The sequence below is a fragment of the Amia ocellicauda genome, chromosome 11 (genome assembly GCF_036373705.1).
Source record: "Amia ocellicauda isolate fAmiCal2 chromosome 11, fAmiCal2.hap1, whole genome shotgun sequence".
NCBI classification, from domain to species: domain Eukaryota; kingdom Metazoa; phylum Chordata; class Actinopteri; order Amiiformes; family Amiidae; genus Amia; species Amia ocellicauda.
In genome coordinates this window covers 18,246,123-18,273,702 of record NC_089860.1, presented here as the reverse complement: position 1 = coordinate 18,273,702, position 27,580 = coordinate 18,246,123, and the positions used below count along the sequence as shown (strand labels likewise).

The following is a 27,580-nucleotide window of genomic DNA, read 5'->3' as shown; positions in this document are numbered from 1 at the left end:
CACACATCAGTCAACCAACACCTAAACGCATGTGCCAAAGGGGAAACGTCTCAGTGCAGCACCCTCTCTGGCGCAAGCAACACTGTAGGGCAACGGGCACCTCTCTTGGTTTTGCCCATGCAGTACCCTCCACACATTGCCCGGGGTGTGTTGAAGAGGGCATGCTTTGTCTCCTCGGCGTGTCCGTGCTACACAACCACACGGGAGGGGTGAAACAGGAGAGATCATTTAAAAGAAACTCCTCCCTTTCTTTTTTGCATTCGTTTGCACCCCCAACTCGGTGGCGCCGGTGCCCTCTAGCGAGTGTTGTGTTTTGCTGTCTTGCTCCGTGCTGCAGAAATAAAAAAGACACCTTCTCACATTTCTCCCACCAGAGCAGCCTGCAACACAAAACCGGGACCTAGCAGCAGCAGCGGCGGCGGCAGCCCCATTCGCTCCTACCAAAAGCAGCAGGCACCCCCAAGCCCCAGTCGGCTTACGTGAGGGGAAGCCCGTCTCCGGTGTAGATAAAGACAAAGATAAGGGGGTGAGTAGTGTATTTAATTCATCATAAGTGCGGTTGTTTTTGTTGTGAAGCGACTGGGCTCTGTTGTATGCTAGTGTGCGCCGAGTCCCCCCCCAGCCCCGATTGTGCCCGTGTGTGTGACCGAGATGGAGAAATCGTCCGGCCTGACAGACTCCTGGAGAGAAACCGAAGCCTGGAATTCGAGTGGAGTTTCTCCCCTGGTTGGGCTGCCCCGTTTCTGGGGTTCTTGAAGGGAGGCTGTCGCCCAGATCGACCGGGAACACGAGTCGGGGTCCAATGGAGTCGTGCAGCCCACGGATTGACGGCAGCCGTGGCTTGAATGTGTGGTGGGAGCATTTTAAATGGCATGCTTACTTTGGAGAGCGGTGAAAAGAAATGCAAAGCCCAGGCAGGCGGGTCTTTGGTTTCGCTCCTGCTTCTGCAAGGGAATCAGCCCGACTCGAAAGAATGGCTGCAGTGTAACTTTTGGGTGCTGGATCTGAACACGGTGTGTTGTTATTTTTTTGACATCAGAGGTGGACATGGCCACAAAAGTGTCCGTGTTTGGCAGCTATCATGGAAGAAAGAGAAACCGCCTATTTCTTGGAAAACTAATTGGTTAATTGGTAAAAATGACTTTCTCATGACAGGTATGTGGAGGGGGGGAGTTGGTGTCTGTGAGTCTTACCAAAGTCATTGGATAACTTGATCTCACACTTGTTTGTATTATTAATAATAATAATAATAATAATAATAATATTTATATATACGAAAACAAAGTACAAACAAGTTAAAAATAAGAAAAACGAAATATCTGGATTTAATAAGAACCCTCCCCCAACTCAACAGCAGAACTATATCCAACAGCTTGAAAATTAATCAGTCAACCTGTAACTTCTAAATTACATCTTTCATCTCTTATTCTAATCGGGGCTTATTGTGGTGATGAGTTACAATCAAAGACATCAATGTTTTTTTTTTGAATAGCATCTGAAATAGTGGAGCCTACCACCATGGACTTCTTGGGGAAACTCTCAGATAGTTGCTTACTAATAACAGTGCACATGATGAGGAGATTGAGGACTTCACATCATAAATCAAACTGTGATCTCCCCGCTGTAAGAAGGGTTTCTGCCCACACACCACTATGCAGCGGGTGCCAAAACACTTTTCTGGTTGGGTGTTTTTTTTGTCCTTCCACCATGCAGTCTTGTAATTTTAGAAAATGGCACAATTCATACTGCTTCTTGATTGGTATTGTTTACTTTTTTGGGGTTGTCTGAAGAGACACGATTAACTAGAGCCTATTTAGCGTTTCTTGTTTCGAAAACACTTTTGTGAAATGAAATGTTTTATATTGCCACACAAGACGCAATCTATCCAAACAATGTGTTACATTTTGTGATGTTTAGCTCCAAAAACACATTTTATAACTTGTTATAACAGTAAGTTTGGAGGTCTTGATCCCAAACAGCTCCACAAACTTCACAAGCACATTTGATGCGAAACGAATAAAGGGATTGTGCCATGAATTAGGCTGCTTTCTGCTGTCTAAAGTGTTTTTTTTTTTTATATAAACTTCAGAACTTGTTCCATAAAGACAACCACTAAAATATTTAAAAGCTTGGTTGAAATTTACAGCTAGGCTACATTAACATTCTTCTGCTGGATGTCAGGATTTAAACTGAGTCTCTACCACTTAGTCATATAAATTGTTATGGAAATATACATGCATGCACTTTACAGGCAGGTGAACTTGAAATGGAGTTTTATAATGCAATAACAAGATATGGAGACATTAAATGTCACCAGTTGAGTTCCCCATAAACCAGTTTTGTTAAGAGTGTTCGATCATTTCAGTATGAGTATTTGTGTACATAACACAGTACATAATTTGTAGATATTACATATTATTATACAGTTTATATCTGGATTAAATATAGTCAGCATATGCTTTTCTTGTTTGAAGTTCCTCCTCCTCTTCAGAAGGTGTGTGGTGCCGTTGTCAGAACATGTCTTTTTCTGTAAAGTAGGAGCCCCCAGGACTTTACATTTTCTCCATTGGTCTTCCCTTTTCTAAAAATGCATCATAATCCCGTAATTATGCAGTGTAACACAAATCTCATGTTCCGACATTTGAGACCACTATCTCAACTTTTAGTTGGTAAAAGTTTTTAAACTTAATGTGCATTCGGTCTTAAGAATATAAATGGGTATGGGATCGTGTGTGTGTGGAGACTTTACCACAGAATTTACGGAGTAGTATATAAACATCATCGCTTTCTGTAGACCAATAGTGCCTTTATCATAATGTAAAGTGTTTAGTTCTTTAATAATATTAAAAACAAAAAAACAAAAAAGGAGCCCCTGACTTTCTTATAAAGAGAAATAGTGGATTTTGTTTTCAATAAACCTTGGTACCATGCATGTCTGAATTATGCAGTGCAAAGCATGGAGTTGACCTTAGCTGGGAAAAGAAAAGTTCCAGTCCTGCCCCAGCCATTGCTCTTGGTTATATTAAAAATATGTATGGGGAATCAAGTTGACTTTTTAGCTTGTATAGTGTGAGGCTTGTTTCTAATGCTATTGGCATTGTAATCGGGTGTACTGCAAGTCTCATTTCAGTGTTTTTGTTTTGTTTGTCTTCCTCAAGAGGCTCAGATTGATTTTGATGGATGTTGGAGCAGACTAGAGGTTGATGTTTGTAATATTCCCTCAATGAGAGTTTAAGGTTAAGTTAGATTCAAGGGCTTCTAGACATGCAGAGTTATTGTTGTTCTCTTCATAACCCCTGCAGTGATCTGGCACAGTTACGCATAATACATAAATAAATAAAAAAATAGTGCTTGAAAAAACTGCAGTATTTTTTTTTTCCTAATTATTTGGTCTCTTGTCAATTTCTCATGCTAGCACTTCTATAATGTCTTCAGTTGATAAGTTGAGAGAGGCTGATGGAAGTCTATGCCAAGCCTTGTGTTTCCTCCATAGTGGTTCCGTGGAGAGATGTTGACTTTTCTGTTGATGGGAAGCCTTTCTTTAGATTGAGATTGGACCAAGGCAACTTTCCAATTCAGATGCTTTCTAACCCTGCTTAGTTTCTGCTGTGCTACATAGGTTTGCCAGATTGGGAAGGATTCTGTCAGATGCACTCAAGTAAATTGAATGTGAGAAATGGAATGCGCTTAAGTTTCCGTCTGATCCCAAAACCATAGAGGTTCTGTGGATGTTTTTTTTTGGGTCGCTTTAATCATCGTGCCTTTGCAATCTATGAATAAGCATATGGATTCTAATTTCTAAAATGAAAGGCATTACAAATTCATTTTGAAATGGATTAGTAATTTGTTTTTTTTTATGCCTGGGAACCTGATTTGATCTAATTCTCCTGATCATCTCTTGTGGGGAAATTGAATGATTTTATTTATTTATTTATTTATCTATATTCAGTGTTATGAATGTTCCAGAATATGAATTTAGATTTTACATAATTTTACACATTACCTTCATTGATATGAGAGGTATATGGAATGAGAGCCATGCAGAACAAGGATGTTTGGTATTGTTACAATGCTGCTACAATACTGCTAAAGTAGATGTATTTTTGTAAATGGCATTTATATATATAACACACAATCAAAGACTGGGAAAATATGTCACAGTCCCTATATATGACTTCAGGTTAAAACCAACCAAAAGAAAAGTATGATGCTATAGAAGTTTAGTAATTGAGTAATTAGTGTGTATGTATGTGTGGGTTTGTGTGTATGCATATGTACGTTTATTGCTGAAGGTGCTGGATCACATTGTAGTCAGATTTGTGGGGAATAAATGAAAGGATGGTGACTGGTCAGAGCAGGAAAAGGTCAATTATGTAAAATTCACATCTGTATTTGAAATAAGTTATGGATTCAATTATGGATATATAGTCTGCAAGTGTTTAACTATAGCTTATTTTAGTAAAAACTAGTAACATAAATATGATTTATTAGTACCCCATATGAATGAAAATCACAAATTCATTATACAAATATATGTAGAAGAAACATAATTACTATTCTGGTCTCAAATGTATTCTCCCGTAGTCTTTGTCATTCTCACTAGATCCAAAAGAAAATGTGCATAGGAAATTATTCATCTGAATTCATATAGGAATAATCCCAAAAAAGAGCAGACCTCTTAATCTTCAGCTTGGACCTGTCCTTCATATTTAACAATTCATAACGTCTCAAGGTTTACTTAATTAATTTTAGTTACAGCCTGTAAAGCCGAAGTCCTTGTAGAGCTTTAATGCAGAAATGCAAACATGCGTACAGTACTATACAGTGTATTATTAATATCGGGGGTCACTTCTGCAAAATGGAGTGAACAGAAACAACAAAAAACCCTGCTCTCTATGTATGGAAAAGCCTTGCTTGGTTAAGGCATAATGAATATGAAGATATATGTTCTGTACAGTACAGTACCCTTCAATTTTTTTATTTAAACCAAAAAGAAAAAATCCCTTGTGCTCTCCAGTGCTCTTGCCTGGTGAATCTTCAATCAATACCATTGACTCGCTGGCGAAATAAATAGATACTGTAAGATTTAACAAGACAAGCAGAAAGCTTAATTAATCTGCTGACAAGTGAAGTCGCAAAACCTAATACTGGCTCTCTACGTGTATCCCAATTATTTTGAAATTAAGAAATACATATTTAAGGTTCCATAGCTGATTTTTAAGTCTGTGACCTGGCTGTGCTTTTTGTCTGTATTGAGATCAGCACCACTTAGTCGTTTGCTGTATAGACTGGAGTGGTGAGTGGCTTTAACATAAGGTTTTTATTTATGGGAGTGTATAACTACATTTGCAGTGTGAACTATGCTGACTGCTTTGTCTTTGAAATCATGGCCAAAAAAGAAAATTGAAAGAGCAGTGAATAATTGCTGTATAAGTGTAGGAGCAGCACCAGTAAAATATTAATTTCCAAAGAGAATGCGGCCAATTTTGTCTGGACACACCGACTGCTGTTGCATTTTAAACTTTTTCAGTGTATAAACTAGATGTGATTTGTTCATCAGTACATTCACTTCAAATTGATGGTTCTTTGACCTCTTTGTGTCTTTGCCTTCAAAGCTCTGGCTCTCATTTCGATGTGAGTGATGGCCCAATGGAGAAATCCACTTCACCCTCTTCTGTTGAGGTTACATCTTCAACCCTCCATTGAGGACAGAGAATGCTTTGTCTGGTTCAAGCTTACTTACCAGTTATCAACTGTTCATATTACTTGAATGGTACTTTCAGTACAAAACAAAATTTAGTTTAGATGAAGGGTAGCATCAGTCTGAATTTGCTACAAAATTAGCTGACAACACTGTACCATTCTCGGTTGAATCAACCAATGAGCATTAAAGCATACCAGAAAATACACCTATAGAATTGGAATTTGTGAGCTGTCTTTAAACTTGACGTGCCTTGCTTACCTGACAGTTTGTTTGTTTTTTCTGTCAGTTTTAATTAAACCATTATGAACATTGCACGTAATCTTATTTTTAAAAACATGTTCATACACCATAGTGATTTACAGATTGCCCAAATGTCTTTTGACAGGTCTGCAAAAGCTGAATGTAATCAAAAGTAAAGATAGTGTTTGTATAAATGCACATATAGGTATGTGTCTGTGTCTATAGTTAAAGCCACTACAGTTGTAAAAAGATCTGTCTTTTAAAAGTATAGGCCTTACTTTATTTATGGGTTAAAAACTGCTCAATGTTAATCAACTCCACTTTATGATTTCAAACATACCCTGAGGCTCAACACTTTAATTTAGTGTACTTTGGAAGTACAAGTAGGACCATATTCATGTATTGTTTTTTTTAATAGAATAGGGATTTGACATTTAACCAGTGATTCCAAAAAATATAATTGGTTCCTATCACTTAATCACAGACAATTAACATAAATATTGGAACCACATTACAATACAATAAAACACATTACCTTGTGATCACTGCTTTTTTTAAAAACATTTCTTAGGGTCTGGGAAACATTTAGCTTTTCATTCAAGACTAACCCGCATTGTAAAAACAGTACCTTAAAGGTGTTCATATTCTAAATTTATTTCAAATATCTTCTCTTTGTTTAGCTTAACTTTTTTTATTTTTTTGTGGAAAATGCAATTAAAGGCTAGTGCAGAGCTCTTGATTTTTTTTTCTTTGGCTGCAGAGCTCAAGTAGTTTGATTAACAGACTCAGTCAGACTTGGAGAAGCACCTCTAGAAAGCCAGACTTCAGACTGCAGTGTGATGAGCACCCCTGGGAGCTTCTCGGTTTCCCCTCTTGTCAAGAGTCCACGGTGTTCCCTGTTTGAAATTCCATCGAGTCTTTGTGAGCAACTGTAGATTTTTTTTTTTTCTTTAACCCAGTATATCGTTTGATGTTTGTTTATTTTATTATACTAGCTTTACTAAGCTGAACATTATTGACTGGTCACTTGCTGATTGTGTTGTGTTCACAGTGGAATGCAAACTCTCAAGGAGGGATTATAATGGCATAATCGGCAGTGTTCTCCATTTGGAAAGCAGCGCGCAATCGAATGAACTATGTGTTTAAAAAAATGAGTGAAGCAAAGCAATCTTAAATAGCTGGTACCTCCTGAGTACCGTTTACGAATAACTGAATAAACTAGTGGATTATATCCCTGGTCCCCCGGAGAAGTGTTATGGCAGTTTCATGTCTATAAAGGTAAGGATTGTGTTCTTTCTCCGATGTTTTTTGGGAGGGAGGAAAACTGGAATGCATATGATGTGCATCTGTGTTTCCCAGATACACATTTACTCTGCTGTTTAAACTGTAGTGTGTATAGTCTTGTTTAAGAGCAGTGTACAGTGTTTTAGATGGTCTACCTTGATGAATCATTGCTTAATATGATAATTAATTAATTTCCCATGAATGCACAAATTGTCCAACTCCAATCAATGCTAGTAAAGGCTTTGTTTTTTAAACTTTGCTCTTGCTCAGTATTAGTTATTACATTGAACTAGGTATTTGTTTAATTGGAACAAATATATACATTACATTATGTAATTTGTACTGTGCATTTGATTTTTTATGATGCAAAACTTATTTCTTGTTCTTAATGAGGAGGAAGGGGATTCTGTGATTACAAAAGCAATAAAACGCCTTCTAGACACCACACATTAGGGTATTCTCTGTAGCGGTCAGACACGTCAAGTTATAGGCTAGACTTGAGCAGTATTGGATCTCTTATAATTAGAAGCAAGACCTTCTTTGTAAAACTGTTTTAGTCTTTGTGTTTCTAAATTAATGCTTCCCTAAGCAAGGCGTTTTGATTGCATGACATAAATACAAATTAATTGCTTGGTAGTTATTTACAGTAATTTTATGGAAATGGCTATAATTGTTGGACATTGGCATATTTTAACTGTTGCCCTGTAGATCCAGCTACTAATAATAATATTCTACTGGTGGTTCCCTCAATATTATCCTAAATTTAAGGGTTTAAATCTAGTACAAACAGCATTTTGGCTGAGTAGTCTAGCATATTAAGGTTGGCTTAAACTCGTACAGGTTTAAACTGGGGACTTGTTTGTCCTATAATTAATCTATTTGATTCTCTGATCAAGTTCATTGTTTTCAGTGTTGATGAAAGAAAGGAGAACGCTTCCTGCCCTCAACCCCCCAAAACTCTCGTTATTTTTTATTACATGAAAAATAATTAAAACCATGAATAATTTCTGCATTGACTGTGATACTTTTGTGTGTATCTGTAAGAGGAAAGGGGTTGATATTTTTTCCTTCTCCTCTTCCCTCTTTCCTCTTTCTTTCTCAAGCTTGTTGTATATACATACTGTAATACCCAAAGAGTTATAGTCATAGTCGTTGTTATTATGATCCCTTTGGTGTGAGTAGTCATGGAAGATGTAGACAGAATCTTGATTTCTTGGTCCTTTTTAGTGGAGAGAGACGGTGGGGGAATTCACAGGTGTAGGATCGAGTTCTCTTACATGTGCATTGAGCCGAGTCCTGCTCAGACTCTTGTGGTATGCATCTTCTGTGCCACAGCAAAATAACTTGTTTCTCAGCCCCTCGCCCTCTCAGTGAGCATAGCCAAAACAATGCCCTTCTTGCTGCTGCTGTGCGTGAGCAAGATGGGGAATTTTGACGCATCGCTGGGTAGAGCTTAAACCTTAACCAGCCTGGCAGCGTTGGGATTCCACAATGAGCTTGGGAAGAGGGTCCCAGTGTACTGAATGTACAGCATGCGTGTTCGGTGACCCAGAAAGACTGAGGCATACCATCCATTACGTTCAAATTTGAATTTCAATACTGTTTTACCTGGAGCATTTACTTCTTATGAACACTCACCTCACTAGGGAGCAGTTTTGCCTTGGGTACAACTGAAGCAGCACAGATTATCTGCAGCGGGGATAATCTATAAAAGAAAGTCTTACAGTGACACAAAAACATTCAATCCTAACTTTGAGCTGGTATCCCTGAGATTTATTTACAGATTGGAGTATTTAATATATAGTTGATTAAATGTATCATGGTAGTTTTTAATGACAAAGATTCTAATACACATGTATTTAATTTCTTTGCCTGTAATTTACAGCAACTGAATCACAACGTGTATGGAATTGTGTGTCTGAGGATTTTTAGTTTTTCTTAATCATTGTGTAATGATTGATTTTCAAACCTTAAAATTGACAAGAACCTAAAAGTAAAGGGAAGAGTGTGGGGCAGTGCCTTTCTTAATCACTGAGTGCATATCAAAGACCTGAATTAAATCATTTAGTCCAACGTTTGTCTCGCAGTCTTCAGTAATTCATGGTGAGCTAGCAGATGCATCCGTTTTATTTTGCCATTTTCTGTATATCTGTAACCCTAAAAGAAAAGAGAACTTATGTTGTAATCTTTTTTTTTTTTTTTTTTTTAAGTAATCTTTTAATGCATTTTGTGCTCTAGACTTTCTAATATAGTAGTATTATCTTCTAAAAGGCAGCACAGATTTTTAAACTACATTAGTAAAATGGTTTATTAAGAACATACTGGATCTATTATCCATCAGCCTCGATTTCAACTTATCTGGCCTCCCACCTCAGTTGCAGGTCTGTTGTTGGGTAGATCTTGTGCAAGGATACCGTGGATAGGGAACTTGTGAATAGTCTGTAGACTTCTACAGCATGCAACTCCAATGCAATCCTTTGCACACGGATGGCTCTCTGATATCTACTTAAAAGAAAACCACAGGGAGATGATACTTGACAAATTGAGAGAGGCTGCAACCTCAGTGATAACTGTTAGCATTAAAATGTGTAAAATGTTTAAACTGGGTTTAGCGGTCTGCTCTTAATGTTTTGAAAGAGGCATGTATGAATGAGCATGAGTTGATGAAGGCCTGTGCTGAACTGAAGAATGCATTCCAGTCACTGGCCTCTGCTTGCCTACCTACAGGAGTTGTATTTGTTTGGCTATTTCCTCAGTTGTGTAAATAGTACCTTTTTTTTTTTTTGGTTTACTTATCTCTTGTCTGTTTGTGCACAGTACCATGGTGGTTTGCACAACTTAAGCAGAATGATCAGGTGCATCAGCAAATCTGGATCGAAGGAACCTAAATTACATCTTCTTGCAATGTATAATTCTTGAATTATTTGTAAATATATTTAAATGATTGCTGTTTTATTAGCGTTAAGTTATAATTGTTCACTTTCAGGTCAGTCGCCAACTGCAAAATCCCAATCTGTGTCCGATTGCCAACCCTAAGCAATCTGTCTGCGGGAAGGCTTTGTGCCCGTGCACAGTACTGTCATTTTACATGCCCCTTCTTAGCAGTGACACGGGGACCTGTGTAATATACTTAGTGCATAGTAGCCTTCCACGTGATTTGTTCAATTACAGGCATTTTTCTTTAGCTTCATTCTGTCACGCATGGAGGACCAATTAATTAATCTGGTTTTCCTGTGCCAGTTTCAAGTATTGCATTATAATTTGTCTTCTTTGTGGGTAGTGCCAAGGCTGCCTGTCCTGTTTCTGCTCATTTCTTGGAGCCAACACAGAACAAGCTGTCCTTTTATTTTTCAGTGATAGTCTATAGCTTATATTCGCTCACTGTACTGCTGGCTTCTATTTAAGTCTGATATCACATGCATCTTGTTTCTTGAAAACCAAGATGCACAGGAATCCGCGATATGATTGAACTTTAACCCCTGCTGTGTAATCGTATTAAGGAGGGTTAAGAGGTTGTTTAGGTAACATTTGTATTACATAGGTTCCACGCTTCAAAGCCGTACTGCAGATATTAATTAAGTAGGCATAGGAAGAAAGCTGTTAAGATTCACTGGTTGAGAAAGGGTATAACATTGGTTTGTTGTTCAGACATGGTATTTTTAATTTTTTTAAATTTAATTGGGATAACTGTAAATGAAAGGCAGGGTCTTGTGATCTTAAATCGGATCTCTTTGGGGACTGTGGTGAAAGAAGTTTTTCTATTCTTTCAAGTCTGTTTAATGTTTTTGTATTTGTATACTTTAGGATCCTGTTAAGTTCCTAATTATATGTGAAATCCTATAATATAATAATAATTATATATAATAATCTTATCTATGAAAAGCAGGATAAATGTTTTTTTTTTTAGTATATGCTTTTCACCTCCAATTGTGTGTGTGTGTGTGTGTGTGTGTATATATATAATATATTTATATTTTTTTCCCCCCACTTGTTTAAGGCCTTGGCAGTAATTTATCAAATTCAATAATTCAACGAAGGAATCCTAAAATATTTTGTAAGGGATGGTAAATATCTGAAAAAACAAATACTGCTTCACCGCCATTTTTCCCCCCTCATTAGCATGCATTTGCTTTCGTAGCCTCATACGTAAAGGGTTAGTGGATGAATATTTTGTCAACAGGTACTAATACCAACAAGGGTTTCCGGGAATCCTCTAGTTTTGCCATTGGTGGAGATCAGACTTGAACTTGTGATCCCTTTTTTGGCTTGGAATTTTAGTTTTTTTTGGTAGTACAACACAGTTCTGCTGGAGCAGTAGTAGGAAAAATAAATCTCTGTTGTGTGTTTAACTTTTTGCCACTACAGTTAGTCCTCTACACAACCACTGCCCTTGAATAAACAAAAACAACACTGTCACTGTGATGATCTAGTGCCAAGGCAGAGCGCTCCATTACCGCCTGTTCCTGGTGCCATCAGCGGCCCTCTTGTCACTGTTTAAGCCGAGTGCCAAGATGGATGGCCTGTCTCTGGCAGAGGCGTGCACTGCTGGCTCCCAGAGCTGGAAACAATGCAGTGCCTTCTGCTGGTGCCCGGACATGCTGCTCCCGAGCGCTCGGCTGTCACTACCAGGCCCACGCGGCATTCGTTAAAAATGAACGAAAGCTTGTGCCACACGTATATCGAATTATCTCGCTGTTTAGCTTGTTAAACGACAGCGGGAGAAACAATTGATAAGCTGCCCTCTTCATAAAGCTAATGCACTCTGAATTGAGAGTGCCCTGGTTTAACTGTAAGTCCTAGACAGGCAGCGAGAGCAGAGCGATAAGGATAAAGAGCCATGTGATGTAAACCCAGGTGAATTCCTGAGCAGGGCTGCGAAATTACATTGTGCCCTGCGGAGTCCCTTTACGTCTGTTGGAATGCATGTGCTGTTAAATTTGTCACTTGCAATATATGACCTATAGTGCTGTAGAAGGAAGTCGCTTAGTATTAGTATTGTACTAATTAGATTTGGAACTTTACTAATTAATCCCCCTAATATAGACACAGTAAAAACTTTATTTGGTCCTAGGTAACCTTATAAAATGCACATATTGGATTAAATGTCAAATAGATGCAAAGTATCCATTGTATCACTATTCCAAAGGTTGTCATATATACATTTGTAAAAACACAGTGGGGAAAAGAATAAACGATGACTCCTGTGCATAGAAACGATCGTTGCACAGCCACTGTGTTTCACCTTTGTGAATCTCTATAGTCACTGTAGCATAAAAGTATTAAAATAAAGCACTGACATTTGTATATTGCCATTAATTACTCGAAGAAAAATAAATTTGATTGTCCGTGTAATCTTTGGGATGGTAAATGCAATTGAAATGCATTTAATGTAATGTAAATGCAACTGTGGTTTTCTAGAATGGTGTGAAACAGACATGTTTAAATATTTAGTTCCTCTCTTTGTAACTTATCATAATAGTTATGTTTGTCTTTTTTATATAATTTTGATTTAAGAACAGATTGCAGGTTAGTGTACACACAGGAACTCGGTCAACAAAGCCACTGGTCGATCCGCTTTATACTGCATTTTTGTCCTGTTCTGCGTGCAACTAACTGTTGATATGAAAAGTTCACCGATGGGTTAAAGTTTGGGGGATGAGGACAGCGCAGATTCCCTGAAGTGATAAGACCATCGATCTCTCCTTTAATGTGAGTTAATGGGACACAGGTGCAAGGACAGTTTACGTCACAGAATGTCAAAGGTGGCTTGTGTTGTCTGCATGGTGAACTAAAGGTTTCAAATTCAGTTAAGATCCCTTTTGACCTTTTGTGTTTTTCCTGCCTTACTGAGTCTTCTCTGTTTTGGAGTTTGAAACCACTAGTAACAAATGCCGGAATTAGGACCCCCTGCCTTGTTCCGACAAATGAGCCTCATTCACAATGATTTATTAAAACTTCAGTCGAAATGGAAATAACTATGCATGCAATGTGCAACGTGCGGTAACCTTGTGTTCTCAAACTGCTCAGCTGCAGTGAAAAATAGGGTTTACATACCTAATGATGGGCTTGGAAATACAACCGATAAAACATAGTTCTATACAGGTAACCACAAGCTGAACATAAACCGCAAGCCTGTATTTTCTTTTCAATCCAATGATAACTTTATCTTAATGCTGTAGATTGCACACTTCAGAGGTCTACATTTCAAATAATGATGATGATTATTTACATTTTCTCCTGCAGGTGTGGGGTGAGAGGAAATCAGACAATAGTTTACATCTCAACTTAATCTACTGATTTTGAATCATTTTCATAATGCTTTGTGCCATGATAAGATAACACTGTTTTTCTGCTAGATTTTATGTTGTCTGTTTTAATTCACTGCAGAATTTAATTGACTGTAGTATTCTTAGCACCAGCTTTAATTCAGCTAGACTACACTTTGTATTCTGTTATGCTTGGGCTACAGGATTCTTGTCATTTTCTGACACCAAAAGCAGCGTGACTATTCTGTTTGATTTGGAAACTGCTGAAATGTTATGTTCAGAGGTCTCTAGTCTGCATTTTATTAGTTGTTTCACAATAACTGATGGATGCATAAACCACTGATGAGTGGCTTGATAAAAAGCAAGGTAGTAATTTAACTCCAGGCTTTTGGAAACAGTCCACAAACCACTCAGCCTTGGGCCGGTCAGTTGATGATGTCATCTCCAACTTGACTATTGAGTTACTGCCTTGTGTTTGACTCTAAGCTATTGACCCATGAAATATAGCACCCAACAGATCTAAATGATGTAATGTGTTGTACAGCCGTCATGACCTCAAAATATTTGGAAATACCTAAATAAGTTGTAACTTTGCTCAAGTTATTTTTCACATCTGACTCGAGATAAAGAAAAGCATTTGTATTTCACTGTGCTTATTTAAAAACAGCAGGGAGGGAATATGATTAATGGCAATGGTGTATTTTGGGGTTTTGTTTTATGCTTTTTTGAAAGTGTATAATTTCTGTTTTTCTTTGGCTGTAGCAATATGTAATTCCCAGGTGTTGTGTTGTGTTGTATATGTATATATATGTGTGTGTGTGTGTGTGTGTGTGTGTGTGTGTTTTAATGCTAATTAGCATTCGAGCATATTTTTTTATGTCACGTCTCCCGAGAGCATCTAAAAGTCCATGTGCTGCTCAGAAAATTCAGAATTGACAATCTCAACATAGGGACTGGAAATCCAGGCAGGTACAAAAGCTCTTAAGCCACAAAATGCACCTCTCAGAATTTAAATCACTTCAAATTTTATTTTTTCTCCCCCGTTTTTCCTATCTTCTCAATTCTTTGGTCCTATGCAAGCTGCAAGCTCTAATGTGTGTGGGTGTTTTTCTTTGCCTTTTTCTAAAGTATTTCTTGTGGTATATGAATACCTCAGCTGACATAATTCTGTCTCTGGCATTCTTTAGTGGGGTACTACACAGCCGTGCAAACATAATTGCTTTTTTTTTTTTATTCTCCCATTGTCTGAGAGGTTACAAAAGAGCTGCAGAAAAAGCCATTTCCAAGGTATTAATTCCTGTCCCCTAAGGGTGCACAGGTGGGAAACTTTGCGCCAGATTCCCAAGGTGGCTCAGAGGGTCTTAGTGAGGTCCGTGCTTTGTTTTCAGAAATTCCTTCATAAAATAACTTATAACTTCAAAAGGTACTATTATTTTATATTATATTATATATTCTACACCTCCTAAAATATTGGCTGGAAGTCAAGGTCAGAAAGGAGCCCATTTATCATATTCAGCCTGCCAGGAAAATATTCAGTTGACTGCAACCAAACTGTGGCAGCACTATCGCCCCAACACAACCAGTTAGATCCTCATTTGAATGAGGGTAATTACAATATAGGTTTCTCTGTTTTTTCTAGTCCCTTGGGCATGTACTGTACTTTCATTTTGAAGAGGTCCAGACTGGCCTGGTTACAATTGTAGGGGCATTGTGCATGGGTGAGTAGGGAAACAACAGAACAACTAATAGATCTGCTGTGCATTCTGTAACAAGGGATTGCAACAAAGGACTTCAGTGGTTTTGTAATATTTTGTTTGTCATATTTAAGCCATTATTATCATATACAAACACTCTGTGTTGAATATTTCAGGGTTCAATTTTAGGCTACTGTTGGTGCATTAATGTAAATGTCAGTAAGCAGATGATCTTAACCTTTCTCCCCCAAGGGAGTTGTATAAACTGTGTGCCCCCATTTTCCTACAGAATGCAAAATGCTTCATATATTTGTTTTATAATATTACTTTATTATTATTATTAATAATAATAATAATAATAATATTTTATTTTAAGCCTAAAAACTGCAGAGCAAAGGCTAAACAGGAAGTGATGCATTACTTGGTTCGTTGTCAGCATTCCTTGCGAGTGTCAATATGATGAAACAGTTGTTAATACATTGTAAAGGTAACTGCTTCAGGCTGTGAATGAATGTGAGTAATGGTTTTAATTACTGTCTGTATTGACGTTATGTTGTTGGTTATTTTAGATATTTTTTGGTTTGGTATTATGGAAACCTGCATATCTAATAAGTTTGAATTCATTGCATTGTCAGGACAAATTTCTAAGCTTTTTACTGTGTTGCAATCTGAACCCCACTTCAGCTCTAGCTAATTGAACAAACCGGTTTATAGACACTCTTGATATGTAACTACCGTTACAAGTCCCTGTTAATTCACTTCAAATGGTTGTTTATTTATCACTAATTGTAAAATGGACTTTGACCCTGTATCAGTGTTGTAGGTTTTCTTCTCTTCTGCACTACCTTTGGATGTCATCTTTGACCTTACACTGTTTGTGTGGAGGCCAGTATTTATCTCTCAGATCAGGCATTGCCAATGAACTCAACATGCTCCTTGTTAAGAAATAGACCAGCATAAAATAGTAAGGTAACCTTTTAATTTAACGATTGTATGCCTCTAAAATGATGCTGTTCTTTCTGGTATGACTTATTTTAAATCTAAACCTGCCATTTGTTGTTTTGTGTAGCTTTTATTTTTATTTTTATGTATAGCTTTGTTTTATAGCTTTTATTTGGTTCCAATTTTGTGGAATGGATGGGGTAAATGTGGGTTGGATGGAGTGGGGTAAAATGCATACAATAAAAAAAAGAATTGCAAAGTGATATTTCACAATTGGGAGAAAAGCAACCATGAAAACTTTGAATTATCTGATAAAGGCTATCATTCAGAAAGTCCCTTGATGAAAATTGCAATTTTATATAATTGTTTTCATTGTTATCATCCTTCTTAATCAGAATTATTTGCATTGCATTTTGACCTCTGTAGATTGCGGAAGTTCATGGAAGTTATCCAAACCCATAGCAAAGTGGTAATTACATTTTGGTCTTTTTTGTTTTCTTTCTTCACGCAATATATTCAATCATTTTCTCTTTAAGAATTCTTGCCTGATAAACACTGTACAGAATGAAAAGCTACATGTTTTGTGTCCTTCGCTGGGACCACCCTGAAGGGATTTTAAAGACTGTAGTTTCAAAAGGCTGTTTAACTATTGCCAGAGATACTGCAGTGGGAAATCTGAAATGACTAACAGAGCTTAAAGGTTGGTGGTTGGATCCCTTAATACCCATACTAGTGAAAGATTGAAATTGAAAATTGAAAATTACAGCCTTGAAATCATTCTTAATACTGTACGTTACCTTTATTATACAATGACAGTCTAGTTTTACAGTACTAGCAGACCAGGACAGTACTAGTGATGGGCATTTTCAAATTTCAATATTCAATTCAAAATGATATTCAAATGTTCGTAACCTAGCCTATGTAAAGCGTGCTCATTGTGTAATGTACCATGTGCCTAAATTGTTGTTAGCAAAAACATCCAAATAAACCAATTATCCATTTGAATTTGCAAATATTTGTTGCTACAGATTTCTATTTTTAGTTGATTTTAAAAAACTAAAGCAAATTTCAATCTGAAATCAATAATTGAACATGAGGGAGAGGGGAAAATGGTGACATCATTATCGTCAAATAACATAATAAGGCTATGTTCTTTCTTTCCCACAAAAGCAGTGCATTGTAACAACTTGCCTATACTATAAAATGCGTTTATAAACTATTTTTCTGTAAAATAAATTAAATGCAACAGTGCAATTAAGTCGAGAAACGCTTAGAGAAGTCTCCCGAAATACAATAACATTTAAGGCTGTGCTTATTGTGGGAGTGGGTTGGGGTGGGGGCAATGCACCCAAATGTGGAACCAGTTTCCCTCTTGGTTATTTTTGAAGATGGGTGGATTCTATTAATTCAGACATCTGCATGGGAATGGAGTGAAATTTACCAGTGTGCACTTTGGAGGCTATTGTTTCTAATTCAGTTTGAATGTATTGCATTCCATGGATTCCAAGTGTAATTAATTTTGCTTGAAAAATTGTACTTCTGCTTCTTAATTATCGTTCAGGTCGGGAACATCTTTGTATGAACTTGTAAAACCCTCTAATATCTAAGATTGTAAATGAAAGACCCTTCCTTCTGTACAGACATTATTTAAACTATTAGTGTCCGTATAATTATTTTAGTTGCATTTGCCCAAAAGCTTGAACCACCAACTACAAATTATTTTATGTATTTATTTTTGGTCATAAACATATGGCGTTGACTATATGGTAGACAAATTTTAGGGAGATGCAATTAAAGTAGGGCTTTAACACGCAGGATGTGTTTTCAATATGCTTATGAAACCCATAGAAGCTTCCTTATAGCTGTTTATAGACACTGTTTTCATGTCTCCTCTAGCTAAATTATTACAAAGGAACTACATAAGAAAGACCTGAAGAGTTGGTGGAAGTGTTGGCTGCCAACCACTGTTCACGATGGGAATCTCTTCACTTTGTACTTATCACTCATTAATTTGCCTCGCAGTGAGAAACCTAAGATTTCATAATTATTTACCTCCCCCCCTCCAGTGTGTCGGTGTGTAGGTGTCTAGGCCTCAGCATAAATCGTAATGATACTGACTTCAATTATCTCTGTTGTATACATAAAGAGGGGGGTTCTGTTTTCCAGCAAGAGGAAGAATTATCTTGTTTGTAGAACTACATAATACTTTGTAGCGGAAGAGGGCAGAACTAAATACAGGAAAATACACAAGGTTATACCTCACTATACTCGATGCCTTGAGTAAGCATTCCATAATGAGTTATCCGTTTACATTTGTATGCAAAAGCCTGGCTATTTTCTTAGTCTATAGATTGAAAGTCCTGCTTTAAAATCCCTTTGTAACTTGTTCTCCAGCACACAGTTGATTTTCACGCGTTCCAGAGTTGATTGCTCTGATTTACCAGCTCAATCAATTGCAACATTATAACATTATTGCTGAGACTGCTTCTCACAGACACGGAACTGGCCAATCATGTGGCAATGTGTGGTAAAGATTGCTAACGCACCTTACAGCAATAGTTCATATTAACTGAAAGGTTAACTCCTGCAAAACAGACCAGAAGCAACCAATTAAAATGGCAAATGTCTTCAATCAGAGAAGCCTGTTACTTCAGGTCATAACATAGCTACGGGTAATATGGAAGTTGTTATGACTTCACAATGACTGCTCCATATGTTCACTTTGTGGGTCAACATCAAAAAAATAAAAAAATGATGATGGAATTTAGATGTGTAGCCAAACATTTGGCCTCCATCGGAAGCTGGGAAATGAGGTATTGCAAAAACTAAAACAAGAACATTCCTTTGTCCATTTAAAAGTGGGCAATGATACAGATCTTAACTGGGCTGGCAACTAATGTCTATAATTTGTCACAGGCTGATAGTGACTTGTAAGCAGCAGACAAGATGGGATAATTGATCTGCACATAGTAAGTAGGAAGTGTCCCCTGGGAGATGGTGCTGACAGATTCTTCTGTGTGAGTGCTGGTGAAGTGGGTATGATGTGTTCATTGCTAATTGAACTAAAACAATCCAGAGATTGGATGGAGGGGTCCAAGTGGATTAGCAAGAAAAGGCTCCACTTTTACCATTGAGTGTATATTCAGGCGACTTATAGAAAAATTACACATTCTCCAATTGAAACATTTGTATTAAACCAATTTCACTCCAGGTGTTTTTTTTATTAATTTAATATAGATTGCTGCATTACTCCCCAGAAACTGAATATTGTACTTCTAGAGAGAGGAAAAAAATAAAGAAAATGATCGAGCTGACACAGTACATGGTTATTGAACTTTTATTTTTATATTAATTATTGATGGCCTTTGAATCTTTGCAACCCACTCATCTGGAGATATGAACTCTGTAGGCAATGGAAGTGCAGTTTGTGGAAAGTGGCAAAGCTGCTGTTGGATGTGAGTTTTAGTTTGCTTAGACCTATATAGCGAGACATACGCTGACACAATGGAATTCAAACATGTCAGAACCAGACTGATTAGATATCTAATGTCTCGATTAGCACGAGGACCACCTGTCATGTTGAATCTTTTAAGCACCACGTTGGGATGTAATTGACCATTCCACACTTCCTCTGATTGTCCTGGTCTGCTAAAACTGAGTGTGAAATTGTCTTTATAATGTTTCACTTTATCGCAAATACAAAACGCAGGCATTTGGGGGATATTAAATTGTGGTGTGTGCGTGGGAAGGAAGTATTAAAATTGAGGTGTTAAACACTGGGGAAATTAAGAACAAATTTGGGATTAGATTGTTTATAAAACAAAATGTATGTTTTGTAGGGTTTTCCTGCTTTGTAATGCAAGTTCAGTTGGATGTTTATATTGTCCTTTGGTTTTGGTCTGAATTCTTCTAAGGGTTTAAAACAAATATAATATTTATTTAATGATGCAGCACATTTATTTCTTAGGTCATCCATGCACTTAAATTTAGTTTCCAACATACCTCCTGCCTCCTCGTTAAATTACTCCTCCTCCTCGTCCTGCTTGTGTACATCTTGCAGATTGTTAGATGCCTGATTAGTTGCTTAGTATTATGTATGTGGGTTTTATTATTAATAATAATAATAATAATAATAATAATATTATATATGCCCAGTTACAGTGCCATTGCTCTTCTCTCTTGCACACTGATGGAACACATTGTGCCATTATCTTTCTGAACTTTGACATCATACTTCACAAGTTACAATTTTGGAAGTCATGGCTAGGGATTGTTTTGCACCAAGAGATCACATTATTTATATAATTAGGATTTTCCCCCCGCTGTTGAGAATCATGCTTAATCCCCAGCATGACAGAGATTTTAAGGCTTCATCCCCACATGAAAATATTTAGCAAATCTATGGGTGAGGTTATCTTGGAGATTTCCTAATCAGCCCTCTGTTATTTCTTGCACTAAATCATAGAAGGTCAAGCTAAAATCTCAAAATAACTTCCTGATAATAAAATAGTATGGTGAAAGATTTTAAAGAATACATTTGTTTCTTCACATTTATATTTATACATTTCAACATGACTTGCACTAAAGGGATTTGTGGAAGTGGTCATATTTTGAGAAGGTGCACTATACAATTGCGATAAGTTGTATTTGTTATAGCCAAAAAAAAAGTATACATACTACATATTCTGATTCTCCTTGCTGTTGCATTTGGGTGTTAAATATGGCTGTAAAATCTTCCTCAGAGGCTGGTTTCTCTTAAAAGTATTTTTCTGGCTTAATATGATTTTTTTTTTTGTTGTGAGCAGAAGTTCTGTTTTCGTGGGGTTTCTCCCCCCCCCTCCAATATTGGATGTATAAATTTCACAGCTGCACAAAAATTCTCCAGCTGAGTGCTCCTGCAAATCGCTCTGTACATTCTGCTCCATGTGCTCGTATTGTGAGGTAAAGGGTCTGGTTAGTTGTGATAAAGTGGGGCTCAGACAACCTGAACATTTTGCTGGAAAGCAGAATCCAATCTGGAATAGATAAGAAGCCATAACGCTGCAAAAAAATAGAAAAAATAAAAATAAGCCCACCGTACGACTATGGATTCAACAAGGCTACAGTCCGTTTTGGAAGTGATCTCCCTCTAGACAGTTTGTAAAATGCTCCTGTGGTTCCAAATGTCTGGTCTCCGTGCTTGGCTGACTGAAAAGTAAGTTCTTGAATTGTATCTGCATACTAGTGCAAAGATGAGAAATACCATATGCTATTCATATTTAAGTCTACACATAAAGAAATTATAAGAAACATTTTTAATATTTTTTGAGATTTAGAAAAGCAGCAGAGAATTTGAGGAAGTCCTTGCTGACTTAAAACCCCCTACCTTGACTGTAGGGTACCTTTATACCTCTGTCAATGCTACTCAGGGAAAATACCTCAGAACAAAAAAAAAAAAAAAAAAGTTTTCTCTGAATTTCAAACATTTAAAAAGCAAAAAATCATAATTTACTCAAGGTCTTCTTCCAGTTAACGTAAGTTTATCTTTCCATCTGCCATTACAATTAAACCTTTTACAGTAATGCTGTTAGGAAGATTTACCCAAGAAGACCAGCTAAGGAAGCCATAATTTGATTACTTGTGTTTAGGAAACGATGCCTTCAGCTTATTTCCTCACCATAAACTTCCCGTCATTCTAGATCTGATGTTATTGTGTGCAATCAAGACCTTTTTGAACAAACATGAGGACCAGGGTTATGTGGTGTAGCACATAAAGCCCTCAGCCTCCTCCTCTTCTGAGCACCCATCCTTCAATCACAAATAATTAGTTGGATTACTAGAAGTAGGAACTTTTAAACTTAAACCTTAAACCAAAGGGTAAATGTCAGCTCTTCAGAAACTTTCTGGAATTTCGGTTCACCTGTTCCCTTATTGACACAGGCTGGAGCCATTCATCTGAGCAGTCAAACTTTATTATTATTGGCTGTTTTCCCCCAACCTTCCTGTATTTTTCCCATGGTCTTAAGTTGACAGCTGTTGAAAAAGATTGTCTACCTCCAAAGCTGCTGCATTGCCCTCTCTCCCCTTCCATACTCATGAGAGAGTTGTCTTTTGTTGTTTGTCATGTTATATTATGTGGAGAATGCCTGCATCCAGAGGTATTTTCTGTAACATGGCTGTTGCAGATTCAGAACACAATATTCGGACCAGTCACGAACAAAAAAAAAAAGACTCCCTTTCCAAAAAATGTACATGGTGTAAACCTAATATTTGTTCATCTGTGGTTCTCTGTCCTGCTACCAATACCTATACCTATGGGAAATGGGTTAGCATAGAAGAAAACATTAGAAACCTGATAACAAGGGGGGAGTTTTTATGTAATACAATATAGCATCATGCATCGATTTTTGTTTTCAAGGATATTTTTGAATTTGATATTATATCATGAGCCTGACAGTAAACATTTTTTATTACTGCCCCCCAGTACTGTTAGTCTCATAACCTTATTACAGCTTTGTCTAAAACCATTTGGATGTTGTTCCTAAAGAACAGATTAGCTAGCGTGATCACACTGCAGGGAAACAGCCTCATCTGACTGTCTGTACCCTCCGGCCCACTACAGACACTGAAAACTGCGATTTCAGCCTCAAGGAGGATCCTCCCTTGGGAGCTGACCCCTCGCTGCCCTCTCTCAAGTCTGGGATTGATCTCATGGCTAAGTGCAGAAAGCTGCCAACATGTTCACATCTAGCCCACCCATCCCTCCCTACTGAGTTACAGTACTATGCAGAATTTCCATAATGTAATTCTATATACCTAGTGCTAATGTTCGTGCCAATACTCTGAAAATACTGTTACAGCATTGGGAAAGCTTCAGTAAAATGTGCACATGTATAGGGAAATCCACAAGCAGTGTTATCATGTCATGTTCTGATAAATTCAGATTTGCCAACTTGTTCATATCAGGGGGAAGGATCAACCATTGTGATTTTGTTATTTTAATGGAGTATTCATATTTATTAAACTTTGGATTTGCATACAACGCAATTTTGGCGCAACCTAAAACTAAATGTCAACATTAGATATATGTATTTGTTTTCTTCATTTGAGAAGCTAGCCTTTCAGAATAATCGAAAAGGTGATGGACTAAGAAAATGTAATTGCATTTATGGGAAACCAAACAACCGGCACTTTCTTTTTCATACCTTTGAGTGGAGTAGTAGACGAGGCCAGGGCGATACAAAATGACACTACTAGGTGAATTTGTGTGTGTGTGTGGATCTGCACTGTGTGAATGAGAGACTCTTTGGTTTTCAGATGGATTGGGCTCTCCGTGTGGAATCTGTGAACATAGTCTTAAAAACAATGGCAGTGAAGAGGTGGCCTTTGACTTTTTTTTATATAATGATGCTATATCCAATTGGCTTGTTTTTATGTTAACAATTATGATCATTTTCAAATTCCACATTTTTAGCCAAAATGTTTCACTTTGCATTGCTTATTATTTTTCCCTTCTCTTCCCATACTGTTATGCAGGAGCTTGCTGGCAACATCTCTGGATAAAGCCTGGCACTCCCAATACTTTCATACGGATTATACGGCAGATACGGACTACAGATGGTCTCAGGGTTGTCTCTTGGTTTCACTGTGTTGGGTTGGCAATCGATGAGATGAGGGAATGCAGTATGAGGCCTTTACTTAAGATAAATAAATACTTCCCTTAATTATGGGGTGGAAAAATGTCATTTTCACTTGACAAATAAGAAAGGACTGTCCATGATGGAATGGATTCCCTTGTGGGTCCCCTTCATTGTTTCAGCAAGTCAGCTGCAGCTCACGCCAGCTCTGATTTCAAGGGAGTGGAACTGCTTTGACAGAGAAGCTGTCCCCAGCTTACACTGAGTCAGATCAGGGAAAACAGCTGGAAGAGACCTCTGAATAATGCAGGTCCCTGGCTATTGGACGCTGTATGGTTAACCCGCCATCTTGAATTAGAGTGAAAGTTAATATTTCATATCTTAATGATGGTTAAAAAAAAAAAAAAACAGATTGGGTGTTTCTTTTTTTTATATGTATGTTTTTCGAGGGGGGTAATTTAAAACTTTCATTAATTATTAATACCGTTCAAAAGCTAGGAATTAATTATTAAGGCATGGCACTTTTTCCCTGTTTTGTTGGACAGGGATACTGTAAAAAAATGTAGGTTCTTTTTATTTTTTTAACTAGAATGGTCACCCGATTTTACTGATTTTGAGCATCCTCTGCTTAGGGTGTTGATGCCCCTCAAATGGAACTGGAGTCTGACACCCAGGAAATTGGCAGAGAGAGAAATTCAATGTTTTAAATGTGGGGCAGGACAAGAATTAGTTAAATAAATCAAGTGGAAGTCTTTCAGAAGTTCTTGACTTGTTCTTCACATCTGCATGCCTACGCAATGGAAAAACTTACTCAACCTTGATTTTTGTTTTCCTATGAATTAATTCCCTGTAGTATGCATCCTATTTTTTCTAAATAATTATTACAGATTGTATTTATTTAAGAAGGTTATTTTCTATTTTTGCTTTGCAAATTGTCCAAGTCATTAATCTGTTAATCGGCCATATTCTCATCCTTGAGTAAATGCATTTAGAAACATAACCTATAAACGGTCCAATAAATGGTCCTGACCCTATTTACTTGATGTAAATATTCTTCATGTTTTGATGTAAAACATTTAACTCTAAATGGGTCCAAATGATTTTTACGTTAAATCTGACTATTTTACGCCTAGACAAATCACAGATCTCCTCTGAAATGTACAGACCTATGGAGATAATTTATAAAAGATGTTGGTTGATCATTTTTGATCCTCAGACTTGCCAAAAAAAGGGTCCTCATTAAAATGAAAAGACTTGACCTGACGGTAGTGGACTTGTGTTCTGACTCTGCTTCTCCAAGAACTAATATAGCCATGGCTTAATAAATCATGCCCATGTATTCATTTCCTCTATTGGGCTGCTAATCAGCATTGATTTAGTTTACTTCCTCTCTCTTTTAATTGTTGGTGCCCATGTCCATGGATATGCAAAAACAACAGAAAATCTAAAGCTTTAAGCACGGTGTACAAATACAAACGTGACAAGTTCAAAGAGTTTAATTTGGTTTATTTTAATTGGGACAGCAACTGGCCCATGTGTTCTGGAGATCAGCTGTAGTGTTTTAGAAACTTCTGGAAAAGCAGCTTTCTTTATTAAATCAATACGCATTATTAAGTAAATGGGCCTATTTCTTTTTCCAGTACACATGGCATGCATTAATTAACAAATGAAGAGGAGCAAACTTTGTCTGCAGTGTTTTGACGACCGTGACGGTTAGAGTCTATCAGTCCTGGAAATCTTTCATTTCACAGTACAGTACAATAATTATTGCTACCTGTGACATGGAACCTTTGTAATAGAATAAATAACTTAATTCTAAATCTTAACAAGACAAAGACTTGAGTTTCGTCTTTTGACATCAAGAGTTTCACATCCCTATTTTTGTTTGAAAGTGAAAACAGGGCAGCAAAAAGGAGGCTGGGGCTGCAGTCTATGGTTGTGAGTTCCTGTCCTGTTTGGCTTAATATTTCAATGCAGGAAAGGTTGAAGACGATGTAGAAAGAAATTCTGCAGCCAGCAGCACTGCTATTACAGTTGCATAAAGGCTTCTAAATTAATCATACCGCATTTAAGCTTGAGCAAAGCTGGAGAAAACACCAGTTTGAGTATGACAGTCATGACCTTAGTTCTCCATGTATTTAGGTTTCAATCATTTTTATATTATATAAATACACTCACCTAAAGGATTATTAGGAACACCTGTTCAATTTCTCATTAATGCAATTATCTAACCAACCAATCACATGGCAGTTGCTTCAATGCATTTAGGGGTGTGGTCCTGGTCAAGACAATCTCCTGAACTCCAAACTGAATGTCTGAATGGGAAAGAAAGGTGATTTAAGCAATTTTGAGCGTGGCATGGTTGTTGGTGCCAGGCGGGCCGGTCTGAGTATTTCACAATCTGCTCAGTTACTGGGATTTTCACGCACAACCATTTCTAGGGTTTACAAAGAATGGTGTGAAAAGGGAAAAACATCCAGTATGCGGCAGTCCTGTGGGCGAAAATGCCTTGTTGATGCTAGAGGTCAGAGGAGAATGGGCCGACTGATTCAAGCTGATAGAAGAGCAACTTTGACTGAAATAACCACTTGTTACAACCGAGGTATGCAGCAAAGCATTTGTGAAGCCACAACACGTACAACCTTGAGGCGGATGGGCTACAACAGCAGAAGACCCCACCAGGTACCACTCATCTCCACTACAAATAGGAAAAAGAGGCTACAATTTGCACAAGCTCACCAAAATTGGACAGTTGAAGACTGGAAAAATGTTGCCTGGTCTGATGAGTCTCGATTTCTGTTGAGACATTCAGATGGTAGAGTCAGAATTTGGCGTAAACAGAATGAGAACATGGATCCATCATGCCTTGTTACCACTGTGCAGGCTGGTGGTGGTGGTGTAATGGTGTGGGGGATGTTTTCTTGGCACACTTTAGGCCCCTTAGTGCCAATTGGGCATCGTTTAAATGCCACGGCCTACCTGAGCATTGTTTCTGACCATGTCCATCCCTTTATGACCACCATGTACCCATCCTCTGATGGCTACTTCCAGCAGGATAATGCACCATGTCACAAAGGTCGAATCATTTCAAATTGGTTTCTTGAACATGACAATGAGTTCACTGTACTAAACTGGCCCCCACAGTCACCAGATCTCAACCCAATAGAGCATCTTTGGGATGTGGTGGAACGGGAGCTTCGTGCCCTGGATGTGCATCCCACAAATCTCCATCAACTGCAAGATGCTATCCTATCAATATGGGCCAACATTTCTAAAGAATGCTTTCAGCACCTTGTTGAATCAATGCCACGTAGAATTAAGGCAGTTCTGAAGGCGAAAGGGGGTCAAACACAGTATTAGTATGGTGTTCCTAATAATCCTTTAGGTGAGTGTATATCATATACACACTGACGAAGATCTAGGGTTTTCTGTACTACATCCTTAGACAATGTCTCTTAATTTGTTATCTGAAAACTTTTTTGACATTTAAAAAAATAAAATGTCATTGTGAAATAATTATGTTTAATTTACCTTGAACAAAAACAGGGCCTATTTTCTTGACCAAAATACATGGGCACTAATTTGTGGGTGGGCATTAAATATGATATCATGTCTATTTTTGGGTAAAGATTTTGAATACTTCACTATTTTTTCCCCAGTAGCATACAGCATATATTTTATGATTGACTTTGATTTCATACAGGACTGTCTGCTTTGAGCAGCAGATACAAAATGCCAGCACCTAGCTTAATATTAATGTTGCTGGGATTTTCCCGTGTGATTTATTGCCTTGGTTAATTAGTGTCTGTAAAAACAGTGTACAAAGTGGAAACT

The 27,580-nt window shown here is 37.5% G+C and overlaps 1 protein-coding gene across 1 annotated transcript in view; it reads left to right on the top strand.

The window, feature by feature from the left end:
• The window catches only part of ndst1b (N-deacetylase/N-sulfotransferase (heparan glucosaminyl) 1b), a 71,650-nt gene continuing 44,070 nt past the window's right edge, over positions 1 to 27,580 (top strand). The window contains exon 1 of the mRNA XM_066716799.1: positions 1 to 526. The gene's annotated coding sequence lies outside the window, so the exon portion shown is untranslated. The remainder of the gene's footprint in view (positions 527 to 27,580) is intronic.